The sequence below is a fragment of the Mastomys coucha genome, unplaced genomic scaffold, assembly GCF_008632895.1.
Source record: "Mastomys coucha isolate ucsf_1 unplaced genomic scaffold, UCSF_Mcou_1 pScaffold14, whole genome shotgun sequence".
NCBI lineage: Eukaryota > Metazoa > Chordata > Mammalia > Rodentia > Muridae > Mastomys > Mastomys coucha.
In genome coordinates, this window is record NW_022196896.1 from 6,388,616 (window position 1) to 6,405,225 (window position 16,610).

Genomic DNA, 16,610 nt, shown 5'->3' on the forward strand with positions numbered 1-16,610 from the left:
TGATAGAGACTGCTGAACACCTGCACAGTCCTTACTTTAAAAGGTTGGAGCATCGGTCTTCAGCCTTCTGGCCCATGAATGTCTGACAGACAAGAAAATCAGGAATATTAAGCACTCGCCTACTCTGTCTCCACAGATTTCAGCTGTCCTAGGCCTGTAAGTGTGTCCTTTCTTGGACAGTATTATCTGTAGATGAGGAGGCAATTTTTGCCTAGTGGTTGTCTTGCCATAACTGGAGCAACTCCAACGATGCTCAATTTCTTCTTTGAATCTAAGACAGAGAAAGCTGTCAGGAGCAGACTAGTCTCAACAAGTGAATGAACAATATTAAACATCACATTCTATGGATTTCTGATGTTTTTGAAAACCAACTAGCTATGTAAAGTAAACTGGACTGTTGTCTGTTAACGACTCTCAGCTATATTTAGTTAAAATCTTGAAATCACCCTAACGATAAACTCAGAGCCATGATTTTGATAATTAAGAGGAAGGGCAACTTCAGAGGCTACAGTGCCAGACAGAAAGCTCATAGCTCTGCTGTCCCTGTTCTCCATTTTCTGGCACTCTCTCTGCCACTATCTACAGCTCCCTGCCCTGAATTCAGTCCTCTGTACTCCATAACCCAAGTACTCCCTTAGCATAGTTAGCACAAGAACTTTCCTAGGCAAAGAAGCAATGGTCTTGGCTTTTACTAACTGCAGAGAACACCCTGCCCTACACACCATAGTCAAACCATACCCACTGAACCAACAATAGCCAATTAGATATATTGAACAAACTCAAGTGCGTATCTTCAAAGGATTCAAAAGTCTCTGGCTGGCCAACTAGGAGTTATCCTTCCAGGGAGATAGCGATGATTCTTCTTCTTTCCTAACAAGGCTTCCAGGTTCCCCAGAGTCGTGGGTTGAGTGATTGGTTAGATGTGCCTTTTCCACCTTGAATGATGCCGGACACCATAGGAAGAGTTTTACATAAAATACGTGTTTCCTTTCTTGAAAGCAACTCTTTGAGTTAGGCAATACTGCTTTTCAAAATCAGTTTTGCAGACAAGGAAACTAACAATTAGGAAATCACAGTGCTTTCCAGACATGACTTCCAAGTTTCTGTTCTAACTCAGTGGTTCTTTCTCATTAGCAGTCATCAGAACGGTCTGAGGATGTCTTGGTAGGCCATTGGATGCTGCTGTCAGAATTTCCTTTTAGCAGATCTGGGCAGAGGCCTGAGAATTTGGATTTCTTAGTCATCCACACTCCTTCCCCCATTCCCCATCCCCCCATGATGCTGGGACTCGTGCTTTGAGAAACATTACAGGAACATCGCCTTCAAAATTCACATTGGGCTTCCTCCAAAAGCTACACAGAAATACATAGGCACGCTGCTAAAAAGAAACCCTAACACTGGGGGTGGAGTAACTTTCCACAGAGCCCTAGGTCTAAACTAGGTACAGGTCCAGCAAGAGCTGCATTTCATGAGTTCCCTAGCAGCTGAAGTGACTTTGTGGTGAGCTCTGTCATTCTCATCATGCCTAGGGTATATAACTTCACTACTACATTGCCTACATTTGTGATTTACTGTAGTCATTTAAAATAAAATATTTCTCTCCGTAGTAAAAGGAAGTTAAAAGTGACTACCTGGAAATGGTTGTGGTTTGTCAGTGGTCAGGACTTTGGTATAATGTTTGTTTGTTTGTGAGGTTTTGAAAATCGCTTTAGGAAGCCCTGGGGCAGAGGCTTTTCTTAATTAAAATATTTTAAATCAAACTCAGGAACTTCAGTTCACAAAGCCCCAGGGTTCAGCTAGCAATTTTTTTTTAAAATAACTCAAATGGAATAGGATAAATATAATAATAGGGGGTATAACTTTTTGTTCTTATTTCTATTTGATATGTTGAAATAATTAGGCAGTAGAAATAGTAACTGAAAATCTTTAGTTAACTATTGGAATTCAGAGGCTAGTCATTAACTGCTCACAACTGGCTTTGTGACTCCAGAAGAGGCTATGTAGCACTGGGGATTGTGTTTCTAGGGCAGGCAGTGAAAAAAAAAAGGATTACCTTTTCAAGGAACCTTAGAAATTATGGTCTACTTTCTTAGAAATACATACTCTATGTTTGCTTGGGAAAGGCTCTTAGCTCTATAATAAGGCTAACTGCTTAATCTTATTGAAACCAGTTTTTCCATATTAAGGCCACGGGGCTCGCTAGCACCTCGGCCTCCCCATTAAATTTTTCAAAATCTAATGAAACTAACAATCTTGAGAAAATGAGTTTGGTTTTGATCAATGGTGGCCCTGAGTGACACAAGTGTATAATGTGCTGTGTCCCCTATCTTGTTTCTAGCTGTTTTCTATGCTCTGAAAGAAGAGCCCCTGGGCCAAAAGAAGGACCCTAGGGCACATGCATAGTGTAGGATGACCAGAGCAAGCTTTCTGACTTATCAGTAGGCAGAACTCAGTAAGCTACAGAAGTGTGGCCTGACTGAAAGGAAGGTCAGGATAGTGTGACGTTTAAAAACAAAATTACCTCTAACATAACTCCATCACTTGAAAGCAGTCTATCAAGGTCCAGGGATGCTGTGTCATGCCCGAATGGGGATATTTATCATTATCATAGCTCTTTTAGTTATAGATGCCACTTAAACGGTCTCAAAACTACTTGCTTGCTTGGCCCAGTAGGTAGATGTTTTTCTCTTTTAAAGAACTAATTTGCTCAGCAAATTCACTTTTCCCAGGTACAGGAAAGTCATCTTCAGCCACTTTTCCCCTAGCTAAAGGAAAGGTAAACTTTAACCTAACCATTTTTCTAATTATCACACAGTTTGAATTAATGGGGTCCAAATTAATTAAGGTTTTATTATAGCTTCATCCTTAGGAGACAAGGTTTCATTTCCCTCTTTTGAGGTATTTTCCATCTGAATCAAGAGAAGATTAACATTTCTGCTCTCAATGCTCAAAGCCAAAGGTTTTCAGCTTCTGTTTCCCTCTCCCACACACCTGAGGGCGGGAAACAGTCTTCCTGGGAGGAAATCAATCCAGGGTTGTGTATGTGTGGGGGGTTGTTGTTATAATTAGGAAAACTTCCCTAGGTGATGCTAGTAGGATCCCGCCCCTTCTTGAGAATCCTAGAATTAAGCCTTTGATTAAAACCTCGTACCCCTTGGGCAACAGTGGGATTGGGGCAAGAAGGGCATTGGAGACCCCGACAGGACCCCAGCTAAACCAGGGCTCTGTGGCAGAGGAGTTTGTCACAAGAGGTCAGCTAAGATATCAGAACCAGAGGGAAAGGCACTGGCCAGGCAGTGTAAGGCAGGCCATTGGCATAAGCATCATTAGAACTGTTTTCCCCAGGCATTCAACACTGGGTGCCAGTAACCAAGGAGGAAGGAAGTCAAAGGTTTCCCAACAAATCATGTCTTTAATGAAGATGGGAGAGAAGCTTCATTCAGTCTGTGGATGGGATGAATCCGCCAGTGGGATGGAAAAGAAAACCATGCTGAATATCTTCCCGTGGTTTCTCCCATCTTGACTGAAGTGTTCTTAAGTCTATGTTAAAGACATATGCTTGCCGGGCATGAGTATATGCATGCTGCGGCTAAAGCCTGCTAAGCCGAGGAGAGATGGAACATGGAGAGATGATGAGATAGTTCAAAGGAACTCACTGTATCATGGGAATGCTAAGAGACTCAATGTTAAATGTATTACTATAGTCATTGTATGAGTTCCTGTGATGTTCTATCCTTTAAAGACTTAGATAAAGTAAACACAATGGAAATGATCAATCATATGTGCATTGTTTTGAGAATTGTATGTACAATATTAAAAATGGGGGAAGAACGTATTTCCTTAGATATTAGTTCACTGTATTTTATAGGCTTTTAGAAATAAAAACCTTTGGGGAAAGAACCAGCCTTTTTGTAATGTTCTTACTGTGTTCTGGTTCAGAAACCATCAGAGTTCCTAGTTAAACACATCTCTATTTTATCTCCTTTAGCTGGTTTGCACACTTGATATCTCCTAAATGTATGAACTTGTGAACAGAGCATTGATTAAAGAGCATTGATTAAAGGTTAAAGGTTAAGATTGAGAACGTGCAAGTACTTCATGACTCTTACACACCCATCCCACAGACCTCACACTAACTTGGCTTTGTTCTTTATAGAACAGAGACATTGGGCTTTACTTTTAGGTTTTGGACACTAGGTGGTGATGTTGTGTTGCACTTTCATGAGGCATCTAAGTTTCAATGTCTAGATTTAGACATCTCATTTCTTCATATCTTCACATGGCATGTGGCTAATGGCTTTGCATCCTCCAAACAAACATAATTGAGTACAGAAATAGCACGCAGAGAGGAAATCAGGTTTCTTGATATGCTTCTTTGTAAAAGTATAGAATTTTTACAATATTTAAACCTCTCAGAGACCCGTAGTCCCTGGCTCCATCGCTCCTCCTCATGTGGCTGGCAGGCCTGCTCTTTTGATGCCCATGTCTTCTTTCTCTCTCTTCTCTGTTAACTGCTTCTCAGATTCTAGAAACTCTTCTCCCCAGAGTCTGAGATTTCCACGTTGAAATGCCAGAGACATACCATTTCATGGAAGCTGAATCCGAAAGAAACCGCCCCAAGACTACAGCTCTTTGATATAGATGAAAAAGCCCAAGAATAGTTCAAAGACTTAAAAGGTAAGTTTTCTGGATTCAATACATCTGCCCATTTTCCAGATGATTTTATGCTGGGCGACTTCTCAGTCCACTTCTGCCGTTTTAGAAGAACTAACTACCTGTTGACACAACCTGGTGCTCAGTGTAGACCCTGCCACCCTTAGTGCACGTCCTCCAGACATGATGCCATTGCAGGCGACGTCACTCACTCTGAACAACATCACCTATCTTCTCTATTCGGTTACACAGAGTTTCAAGAGTGTGGCTCCCCCTAGGTGTCAGTCTTCTTTAGGTATCATAGATGAGAATTAGAAGTGGAATTCCATTGGCTAGTGAGCCTGTGTACTGTCTCAGCACGATTAACATATCAGGCATGTCTGGGAAAGCAATGTCATGCCTGGAGCACACTTCTTCAGGCAGGGATTTATGAAACCTGCAGTTGCTCTGGTTCTCATGACAGGCTGGGTCATTATGTTATATGACCTAAGCTTGGAGCTCAACCAGAATGAGTAAATAGCGACTCTCTGCTGATGAGGTAATACAGCCAATTGTCATTCTACTTTTCTTTGACTCTCACATAGTTGAATACATTGAATTATAATTCATTTGAGGCTTATGGAAAGAAAGCTGTTTTAAGCTTGAGAGATATTCCACTCCAAGCAGATAAGGCAGAAGAAAAATTAACCTAACTCCTGTAATCCCCCAATTCAAGGCTAAAAAGAGAGGGCCTTTCGCACGGTCCAGAAACACCTGCTTCCTTGAACATTTCTATTTTTGGATCCACAGGACCCGATGCAGAGATGTTTTCCCTGAGCAACCAAGACTAGGAGTTTAGAAACTGAAGTTTTAAACGTTTCCCTCCAATTCACTAAGCAGTAAGAGAAATATGACTCAAGAAGAAAGAAATGAGAAGCATCTAGATAACTGTGATGGGATTTTGGAGTTAATTTTATGCAACCAGAAGAATGGGCCCACAGGGGCAGGGAAGGGGCACAAAGACCACCTGCTGTGAGTGAATGAGTCTGCTCTCTGGTGATAGCAAGATGAGAACCACAATGAGGAACTTGGCAGGAGGAGGAGAACTGTGCACAGCACTCACTCCATGGCTCCTTTAATTTAATTGTGTGGCTACAGCAGAGCTATTTCAGAGACCAGAAGAAATGTGACCTACACATCAGGATACCCGAGCTTTCACAAGCGTAGTTTGAACTAAGCTGTGTCAAATAACTAAAGAAAGCTATGAGAATAAATACATAATGGTTCTAGCGTTGTCCTTAAAACGGAATATAGCACACTAACCAAATAGACCCCACATTTAAAATGCACTTCAGATATTATTTAGGCCATTTTAGGCTCACTTTTCCTTCCAGGAACAGGAGATAATGGCAAATTTAGTAGGACATGGTAAGAGGATTTCATCAGAAGCAATAAAGAGTAGAGTGGAAACTGATTATGTTCTGATTTATTCTGTTCATTCATATTCTGGCCCATTTGTTCTGGCAAATTTCTATAAAGGTGATTTGGTTACAGAAAACAGCACCGTGTCTCCATAGCATACAGCTTCTAGTCTCACTCTTTCTGCTGCCCTGTGTGTCTCCCGTGAGACTGTTGCTCTTCCTTGCTATTGTGTTTTGAAGTTGATTTTTGTCAAGAGGTTACTTTGATTTATCAGCACTTAAAAGTGTAAGCTGGTTGAGTGAGCCTCATTGCACCCCCCACCCAGAGTTTCCCAAAGCTAATATGTGATTTGGTATTCTATCTTTATGTGTGAAATAGGAATGAGTCCTTAACACTTCTCAGTCGTCTGTGACTCATCAGGGCTTATCACCCTCACTATGGAAACCTTGTTCCTATTGTCTTCAACATGGTAGAAGAGAAGGCCTCAATGCTGGAGCAGGGAAGCCGGCTCCAGCTGTCGTGGGACCATCATCCACGACCCGTTACTCCTTCAATAGGTATGATTGTGTATTATGGTTCAGGCTAGGGCCCTGTGAGAGAGTGAATGATTGAAAGACTTGGATAAATCAGCACAGAGCCACCTTGCGTGGGTGCCGAGAACCATGTAGGCGTGCAGTGCTCTATTCAAGAAAGAGAAAAGGAGATGGCAGAGGAAGGAGTTTGCTATATGAGGAGAAGGCTTTCAGAAACTAGGCACTGTTAGCAGAGACAGAAAAGTCTGGAGACAGATCCCGAGTTGGGGAAAGGCCCGTGAGTAGGCTGCATGGGAATAGGGTCCACGCCACGCCAGGACCAATAAGCTATAGGCTAAAGGAGTGGGAGGCATTGACCTCACTGCTTCCTCTCCAAAACATTTGAAACACAGCATCAAGTCACCAGTTTTTCATAAAATAATATTCTGATTATGTTATGTCCAAGGTTCTGAATTTTTTGTGGTATTTTTTAAGTCCTTTGGGGGAAAAATCTCATTATAAGTCTCATACCATGGCACAAATTTTTTCAAATTGGGAGCTGACTTTATTATCTAATCTAGAGAAAGCCATTAGACTTTTATATGGAGACAGAAATTCATATTATAGTAAGTAAAGTTGTAAAAAGATAATCAATTTATAAAGAACCCCTTGTTATAAGAAGCTTTTAAAAGCAGCCTTTCTAGTGTTTTAATATTTATTCTGGAAAGTTTAAATGTAGTTTTGATAGGATGATAATGTACTCATTTGACCAGCTTTCCTAATTTCCAACACTGTAATTTTTCTCATCTGCTTTGTTTAATCTTAGGAATCCAATAAGCAATTTAAGAATAGAGATATAAAGACTCATTACACTATATGGACCCACTAGAAAGTCAATAAGCAATCGACTCACTGAGCCCTCTGAGATATGATATTTTTAAATTCAGTAATGTGAAGGGGAAGAATTTATTGGAAGTTAGATCAGTTTAATTCTAGTTTATTTGGTTATTGTGGAGAATAGATATGCCAATACTATACCCATCTTCTAACTTCCTCTAGAAAGAATTCCATCATCTGCTAGAATTATCAAAGTGAGAATGACTTTTCTCTCTCTTTTCTCTCTTTCTCTCTCCTTTCTTCTCTTGATTATTCCCTTCCTTTCTGTCTTCATACACTTATGTGCCTATAGATATAAGTATTGGTAATATACACACATACATACTCAGTTGTACAAGGCACATTATATATTATTGTCTCTTCCTTTGCACAGAGTACTAGCTTTGATGTTCGCTACACTTTGGCAAGGTATTCAGTCTGGGCCATTGTGTATTTCTTCAAGAGGAGGTTGACAAGAAAGCCTTTTTTTTTTTTTTTTTTTTTTTTTTTTTTTGCAGCAGTATGGAACCCTTTGCTCAAGCCCAATGTTGTCCACACCAATGTTACCATGGTTTGCAGAGTATGAGATTTCTAAACTCACTTTCCTTGGGGCAAAGCAAAGCAATTGCTTTCTGAAGTCCTAAGATCTTTCTGAGACCCACTGAGGTAAGAAATGCAGATTCTGTCATACATTTTTTGCTCTCTCCCTGAGTTTGAAAACTCTTTGAGCATTTAAGCGTTTGCAACCAAAAGCAGAGCCTAGGGATAGGCACTGTTCCTGTAAGCAACTTTTGCTGGGCACAGGGAGGCATCTTCTGACCGGAAAGAGAAACAAAGAATCAGTAAAATCAATTACCTTACCGTATATGTACCGATTTTTCATCTAGTGAACTAGTTTTGTGAATAATATATGGTATGGTGTAGATGTATGTTATATTAATTGAAATAATGACTGAAAAGCTACCAACTAATGGTGAACGTTTTCGGCTAAGTAACGTGCCTAAGGTTCCACATACCCTAATTGCAAAGGCTGATTTCGCTCTGTCTCCTGGTTCCTTCCCATGACTCTGTGCTCAGCTTCTGCATGTCCTGTGGAAATCACTCTTCATGCTTTGGAAGCTGAGCGACTATTCACAAGGATGAACCTCTGTCGGCTCCAGAGCCTCGGAAAAGAACTGGGGAGCACCCTGCTATCCATAGCGCCAACGCTGCCTGGCTGCAAACTTTCACTAGAGCTTGTCGCAGGTGGCTAGCACTTGAAATTGAATTGAGGATAAAATCGACTTTAAAGACTGATTACACTGTTGATATTCAAACGTGAGCTTTAAGTGGGTCTGCTGCTGACACGAAACCAGACGCCTTATTTTTTACTTTAATCCTTCTTCTAGCTCTCTCCCAAGGCTAGGGTAAGTTGGTTTTCAAATGAGAAGCCTCAGTTATATATCTTTTTTCTAGACAAAAAGTGCTATACATATTTTGCTAGAATGTTTCTCTTTGAATGATTGAAAAAGGGAAAAAAGCTGTAGCCTGGGTTTACTTTGGACTATGGTTGTTTCTCTCGTTGCTTTGCACCCGTGTTGGCTAGTTTCTATGTCACCTTGATACAAACTAGCTTTGCCTGAGAGGAGGAAACCTCAGTTGAGAAAACGCTTCCCTCTACAAGATCTGGCTTTTGAGGTTGCCTGTCTCTGACTCTGTTGCCTGCCATTGGATCTCCTTCTCCTAACTAGTCCTCCCTGGTTGGGCCTCAGTTGGAGAGGATGCGCTTAGTCCTGCTGTGATTGGATGTCCCAGGGCAGGGCGGTACCCAAGTGGAGGAGGTTTCTCTTCTCTGAGGAGAAGGGTAGGAGGTAATGGAGGGAGGGATTCATAAGGGTACGACTCAGAAGAGAGGCGGACGGAGCTGGGATTGGGATATAAAGTGAATAAATAAACCAATAAATAAAAAGAAGATCTGGTTGTTGGCAAACTGGTGCAACATTTATTGATTAGTAATTAATGTAGGAAAATCTAGCCCATGGTGGGTGGTACCATCTTTGAGTCAGTAGCCCTGTGTTCTATTAGAAAGCAGGCTGAGAAAATGTTGAAAAGCAAGACAGTAAGTTGCAGCCCTCCATGACCTCTGCATCGGCTCCTGCCTCCAGGTTCCTGCCTTATTTGAGTTCCTGTCCTGATTTCCTTCAATGATGAGCAGTGGTTATGGAAGTGTAAGCCAGATAAACTCTTGCTTCCCCAAGTTGCTTTTTTGGCCATGGAGTTTCTCTAAGACAGCTGCTAAATATCTTTCAAAGCTTTCAAATTTTGCTGAACGTAACAGGAATTCATATGTGTTCATATGTGTGCCCTCACATGAGTATGCATGTGTTTTTTTCTGGTTGAAATATTCATTCAGGATTGCAAATTATGTTGCAATAACTTATTGTTTTCAGTTATAACTATTTATGCCCCCACTGTTGTAATTTAGTGAATGTCTTGAGGACCAATTTTGCTCCACTAAGACTTGGCCTGAATTTTGTCGTGTAGAAAGCACAAAACAGACAGGAACCAGCTTGGCATCTTTGGACTGTGCTTCAACCTCTCAGCCAGCACAGACCTGGCCACCTCCAGGAGCAGTTTCCATGTCTCACTCTGGTGACATGCCAGCCGGGGGCATCTCCCTGTTCTCAGCGAGAGTGGTGAAATGAAGGGTGATGCTCCTAGCTGGAGCTATCTCCAAACATTCTTTAACTTAGATTTGATTCCTGTTACCAAAGACCTTTGCTTCCTTAAAAAGAGAATGGCTGTATAGAAGTTATTCCACATAGTTCAAGCCTTAGCCTGTGCAAGGGAATCTGATGTAGGCTCAATGAGGCTCTGTGAGGGACAGGGTAGATCAGTTCTGCATGCACTGACAGCTGTCCTGGATCAGCCATTAGAGATATGATATCCCTAGCATGGTTCTGGCTGGTGTTCTTCTTCCGAAGGAGGGACTTGTTGGCCCTGGTCCCTTTAATAAGCTAGGGTGCTACCAAAATGTGTATTCATGCAGCATAACCTGGAAAATGACCTTTTCTGTGCTATTGACTCAGCTCTTGCATGTCCTTTATGTTTTTCTCCATGAGGAGTCTGCATACACTAGGCAAGGAGTCCACTACTCGGCTACAGCCTGAGCCCCATCGCTGACATTTAAACACATTCATATTGCCTCAAGCAGACTTTGTGTTGTGAATATTTCTGCAACCTCTGATAAAACTTTGCACAAACCTTCTAAGCAGAAATCCCTTCCAGTTTGGATACACAAGAGGAATACGCTTGAAAATTATTTTCTCTCCTGTTTCTTTCCCTAATAATTTGTAATACAAGTTCTAACATGAAATTAAAATTCTTTTATAATTTCATTATCTGGATAGTGGTTTTGCAGTCTGCTGAGGATCTGATGGTGAAGCACAGCACAGTGCACAAAATAATTCTTGTTTTAATACATCGCTATGACTCTCAGAGGAGCCTGGCGCAGCTCAGTTCATCATTAGACTCTATATTACTCAGGTTTCCAAGTCTTTAATTCAAAATGAAAATTAAACAATATTCATTTTGCCAAGCATTTCGTAGAGACATTGGTTAAAAAAAAACTATATTTTTCAATTAGAAAGGCTCTTGCTATAGCCATATCTAGTTTTTCTAATTGTTTAGAACCCAAACACTGGAAGGCAGAAAACCTTTAGAGAGTGGACACAGCCCCAGAGTGCACATTGCAATCCACACCGTTACTGCTGATGGGCACTAGTTAAAACCTTAGGAAACCTCTAAGCATAGGATCAAACAAAATCCACCCCAGTGAGTTTTGAGGAGGTTTCAAAAGCATTCTTAGCTTGTAAATAAATTTTAAAAAATGAGTATTTTTAATTGGGCATAATTATGGTATTCAGGCTGATTTAGTTTAGGCCCTTTTCACTCACTTTTCATAAGTCCTCAGGGCACTGTGAAACAAGAGGAGCTTCCAAAAAGTTTGACAGTGTTCAGTTGTGTGTGTTTGTGGAGTACGTGGCTTAAGCACTCTGGTCGTCGGTTTACTCATTGGTGAGGAGGAATCAATTGGGTCGCTGCATAGGGTTCTTACAGGAATGAGAGAAAGCAGAGATTGAAGCCCCTAGCATGCTACTTGGCAAGAAGTGGGCTCCTACTAAATTTTCATTTTACCTAAAAATTATTTTAAATGGGGCCAAGCAGGAAAGCATGAAAGAGCAGCCTCCTGCATTTTGCTGCAGGAATCCAGGCATTGGCTTTATAAAATCCCACCAAGCCCTCCGAACTGATATTTCTATAGCATTAACAAAGGAGAAAAAAAATGAGAGATCTTTTTCTTCTTCCTCTGGCCTATTATGTTTTTGATTCTTCTTTTTTTTTCATTCACTCTCTTGCAGTGTATTTAAGTGGAAATCACTTCAAGCCCTCGAATCACCCTCCAAAAGCTTTGCTAAATCCCACATTTTTGGTTTCCCTCCTGATACAGTACTGTGTTCCCTACCTTTGAAGTCTTTGAAGTGTCCACGGTGTAGGCTGAACCTGTAGCGGAGCCCAAACTGGTGGTTTTCTCTGCACCAGCCCATTTAAAGCCGGGACCGGTGGACTGAACCGCACTATGAGAAGAGGTGGCTTCACTTCCCTTTCTTGACCCCCACCCCTCTCCACTCCTAGTCTCTTCAAACACTCCCGTTAGAGTCACAGACATATCAAAGACTGCTCGACTCTGGCTGCGGTGACACTGAGCCTGGAAGTGACTGCTTCCTGGACCATCGCTGCTCACTGCCTTAGGGAGTGAACTGAAGCGTCACCGTGCAGCTATAACCCCAAGTCCCTTCACCTGGGAAAGGCGTGGATAAGAGGAAGAGAACGACACAAGACATTCCGAACATAACAAGGCCTTTATATCCCTGGCTTAAGCAAAACTATTATTATAAGTATGATTATGAATTGCATTTTTGTAGCTCTAAAAGACATTTACCTTTGAATGTTACGTAGTATTATTTGATTCTGTACGTGTGTTGCTAGTAACAGACCTCAGGGTTTACACATTCTAGTAAAACCTTTGCCAGTGGACCTCAGACCTCTTTGGTGTTTTTAAAAGTGAATATTAATGGTAGTACGGTATATGATTCAGTTAACAAATCAACGAGTGGTAAAGTAATGAAGTTATGAGTAGACTGTAGCGGGGAATTAGTTAATCTGCTTTGGCTCCAGGTGGGCCTAGCACACACTGCACCCATCTAAGAGCACTGGATTCACACACACACTCCAGCTAATTTTTACATCTTTCACTAGCTTAATGGCTGGGCTCTTCTAAACCTCCCCGTGGGTAGCACACACTCCCTTCCGGTATTCCTGAGTTAACATCTTTTAAAACCTATATTTCATCTCTGCTACCCGAGACATAATTGGGGGGGGGGGGAAGAAGGGGAAGTGGCCCCCTAGGGCCATTTTCCCAGATTTTTACGTATTGGCGGGCCTTTAAGTCTGTTCTTTTTGCTTCACGGTTGCTCTGCACCCACCCAAGAGCTATTGCTGGATGATTTCTCTCCTGCAGCTCTTAAATCTGGTCTCTCTGCCTCTGAGTCATAGTGATTCTCCTTCTTTCCCCCTCCTTCAATCCCTTGCCTCTGCAATCTAAAAGTCCCACCTCTGTCTCCCTGCCCAGCCATTGGCTGTGCCACAATTCTTTATTACTAATCAAAGCCAACTGGAGGCAGGGACCCTCAGTGCCTAGAATTGTGGCTTTCGGGAACCAAGTTAAGACAAAAGCATTAGAGTTAATCTCCATCAGTAGACTGAGAACAATCCTTTTCTAAAACCAGCTATGGGACTTCAGATAGGAATGTCACTCGGTCACTCCCCAGAATCATCAATTAAACGAGATAAGATAGTATGGATGACTTTTGACATATTCATTGTGATTTGTGGAGAATATTAGACATCAGTGTGGAGAACATTAAACATGGGATAAATAAATTCATATAAAACAAACAGAACAGTGCAAAATACATTAGAACCACTGCCTTTTTCTCTTAACATTGTGTTTTTGAAGTTCACACTTTTTTGCTTGCATTTGCAAAGATCCATTTTATTTTTAATTATATATGTGAGTGTGGGCGTATTTGCTCATGTGTGGGGCATCAAGTCTTCTGGAGCTGAACCTACAGGAGTATTATGTGAAAATATCTGCAGATGAACATCCAGAAAAGGAACTCTAAGCTTACAGAATATGAACACCAATCTTATTTTCTATTACTAGATTTATTGCCAAACAGTTGGGATAATTCATGCCCCTAACATAACTGCCTGTCCTTCCTGGCTGCATCATGCACAATGATCAGGAGGTTGTAAAGCAGGGGTGGGGTGGGGAAGGTATGAATGGCATCTTCTTGTTTACACTTCATTGTCAATTGGGCTCAGAGTCTGTTCTGCTCTTTCTTGGCCATTTGTGATTCTTATTCAGCTCTGAACCTTCACCTCATTTTCTACACTGTCCTCCTCTTCTTAGGTTATATGAAGGGTCTCTTTAAATAGTTGGGGTCATTATTTACCCTAAGCTATAGCTATTGGCTGGAAACATCTGGTCCAGGTCTGACTCTGACTGGAGTATGCATCGTGGAAACACATACTTTGTAAATAGTTCCCTATATTAATTGTGTTTTTGAGGTTTTGTGTATTTTATCTAGAAATGTCTACTTGATTTCAAGTGAATAAAAGTGCATATCTATATTTTCTTTGGAAACTGAAAGTTCTGATCTTTTAGTTAGTATTATTTGCTACTATTTATGGTCTAAGACATTCCTATTCTTGTCAGATAGATCTCCAATTATCTCAGACTTTTGTGTGGTCCATGCAGTGGATGTGCAGAGCCAAAGCTGCCATAAAAATGCAGTGTTATCTATAGGGCTTCACTGACTTCTCTATTCTGCTCTATTCCTGCCTGTGTAGGCCTTGAATTAATGTCATGTTACAAGAGGGCATTAAGTGTATCTTAAGGCATTACAAGGGATTTTTACACATTTTTTCTCATAAAAATATTGTATCTACTCATGAGATTTTGCTCTTTTATATAGACATCAAGCTGCATAAAATTTCAGTTGGCATCTTACCCACATGCATTGGTTGTATAGGTAAACTTGGAAAAAACTCAGGATCTTCATGACTCAGTGTCTTCTAATTCACAACTAACATATAATGCTTTGTTTCTTCAGGCAGTATTTTATACCTTTCAGTCATTTTCCTTGTATTTGATAAAAAAATTTTATAAAGTTGCTGACTTTCGATGTTAATTTTATTATGAATAGACTAAAATTTCTACATGCCATTTAGTTTTATTCTGTATTAATTAAATATGAATTTAATTATAATAAATAGTATATATTCACTATATATTACACTACATACAAGTTTTTCATACAAGGATAGACTGAACACTAAGTCTAATCCCCTCCAGACCAGCAGTCGAGTTGTTCCTTGTGCCAGGAGATACCAGCTGATATTAAAACATATCAATTCTCTAACTACCCAGGTAATATGCCCACTATTAGTTTATAAATTTACTAGAAGTTGCACCAACAACACAAGGAAATTGGATGAAAATTTTGCTTTAATCAGGATTAACCTCAGTTGTAAATACTGAGTAATTCTGAGTAGCTGAGTGCACTGCTGCTTTGAGGCAGCCCATTAAACCCTGTGTACAGAGTTGTGAGTTCAGAGCCAGGGTCTAAGGACCTAAGGACTGGAACCCAGGTCCTCTGGTGGCACGCTGGAGCTTCTCTCTCCCTTTCCTTGCTGTCTTATCCTGCTTTTATCAGTACCCATTGTCACAATGCTCTAGTCTCACTTTTCTTTCCTTCTCCATATTTGATAACCTATGCCATACTTTACACAGTGCCTTTGAATCAAATTTACTGCTTCATAATTACTAAATAGTGGATATGTTGGCTTATGGAATAAAATGTTAAGATGTCAATAGACCAAGCAAAGTTCTAGTGGGAGATAAATGTCTTAAGTCCATTCTGTGAAACTGAGTAGATTTTGCTTGATAACAATTTAAAGAAAAACATCCAGTTTTAGGTAATTATTCTTTCCAAATGACTCAATAACGGTATCATTGCTGTGGGGGCACACATGCTTTTAGACTCTGTTAGTGTACATGGAGTTAGTTCCCAGGTCAAAGAAATCAGACTGCTATGCAATGATCAGAATGTCCTTGATTATACTTAAAAACGGATCCTGATAAACTGGATTTCAGGTACGGAGAGACGCTAGAATCCAAGAACTGTGATTAAAGGAGCTGGAGAATGATTATTTTGGGGGAGATCGTGTGGAATGTGTTCACAGTGTTCCAGTTCATGATGGGCAGGAGGCCCCAGATGAGAATAGCAATCGAGGAACATCTCTCCAGGGACTGGGAGCTTGCTTCCTGTTACCTTGTGCTGCCTGAGCATCTCAGAGGCCTTAGGCCCAAAGAATCCATCAAAATCAGAAGTGTGAGACTTGCAGAATCTCCTTGACTTTAGATGGGACACAAGGAATGTTGCAGTCGGCAATAAATGGTTTTGCTTTGTTTTTCAAGAGTGTTATGAATTCCTCAATACGATAATTTATTACTCTAATCATGAGTACCCTGGATATCATGCTACATAGAGTGATTTTGAAATATTTTCATGATTTAATAGGATGACTCGGTTCCTTTTGAGACAGGAAACCCATCCAAGAATGGTTGAAAATACCTCCTCAGGCTAGGCACAGTGCAGTTGGGCAGAGGCGATCCAGGGGGAATTTATATACATGTGTTTACACAAATGGGGTAGGTTGATACTGTCTTAGTAAATAAAAGTAAACACCACCACTTCAGTGACAACTTAATATAGTGTATATGTATTTCACCTTTTTAACAAAACAGACCTCCACGTTGAGAAATGTGAGTTCTTTGCAATTTGTTTCCTGTTACAAATAATGCATCTCCCAGCATGCCTCTGCAGGAGGTGTCCTTAAATGCGTGTGTAATTTTTTTTTTTTAGGTTACTGTCTCAACAGTGGAATTAGCATAATGCATCATTCAAGGTGTCTCTGTAGCTTATCTCATTCTGAGTTTTCCAGAGCTTATGTTCCTACAAGCATTCACAAAGCACCTCTCCCCAAGAGGATCATCAGTCT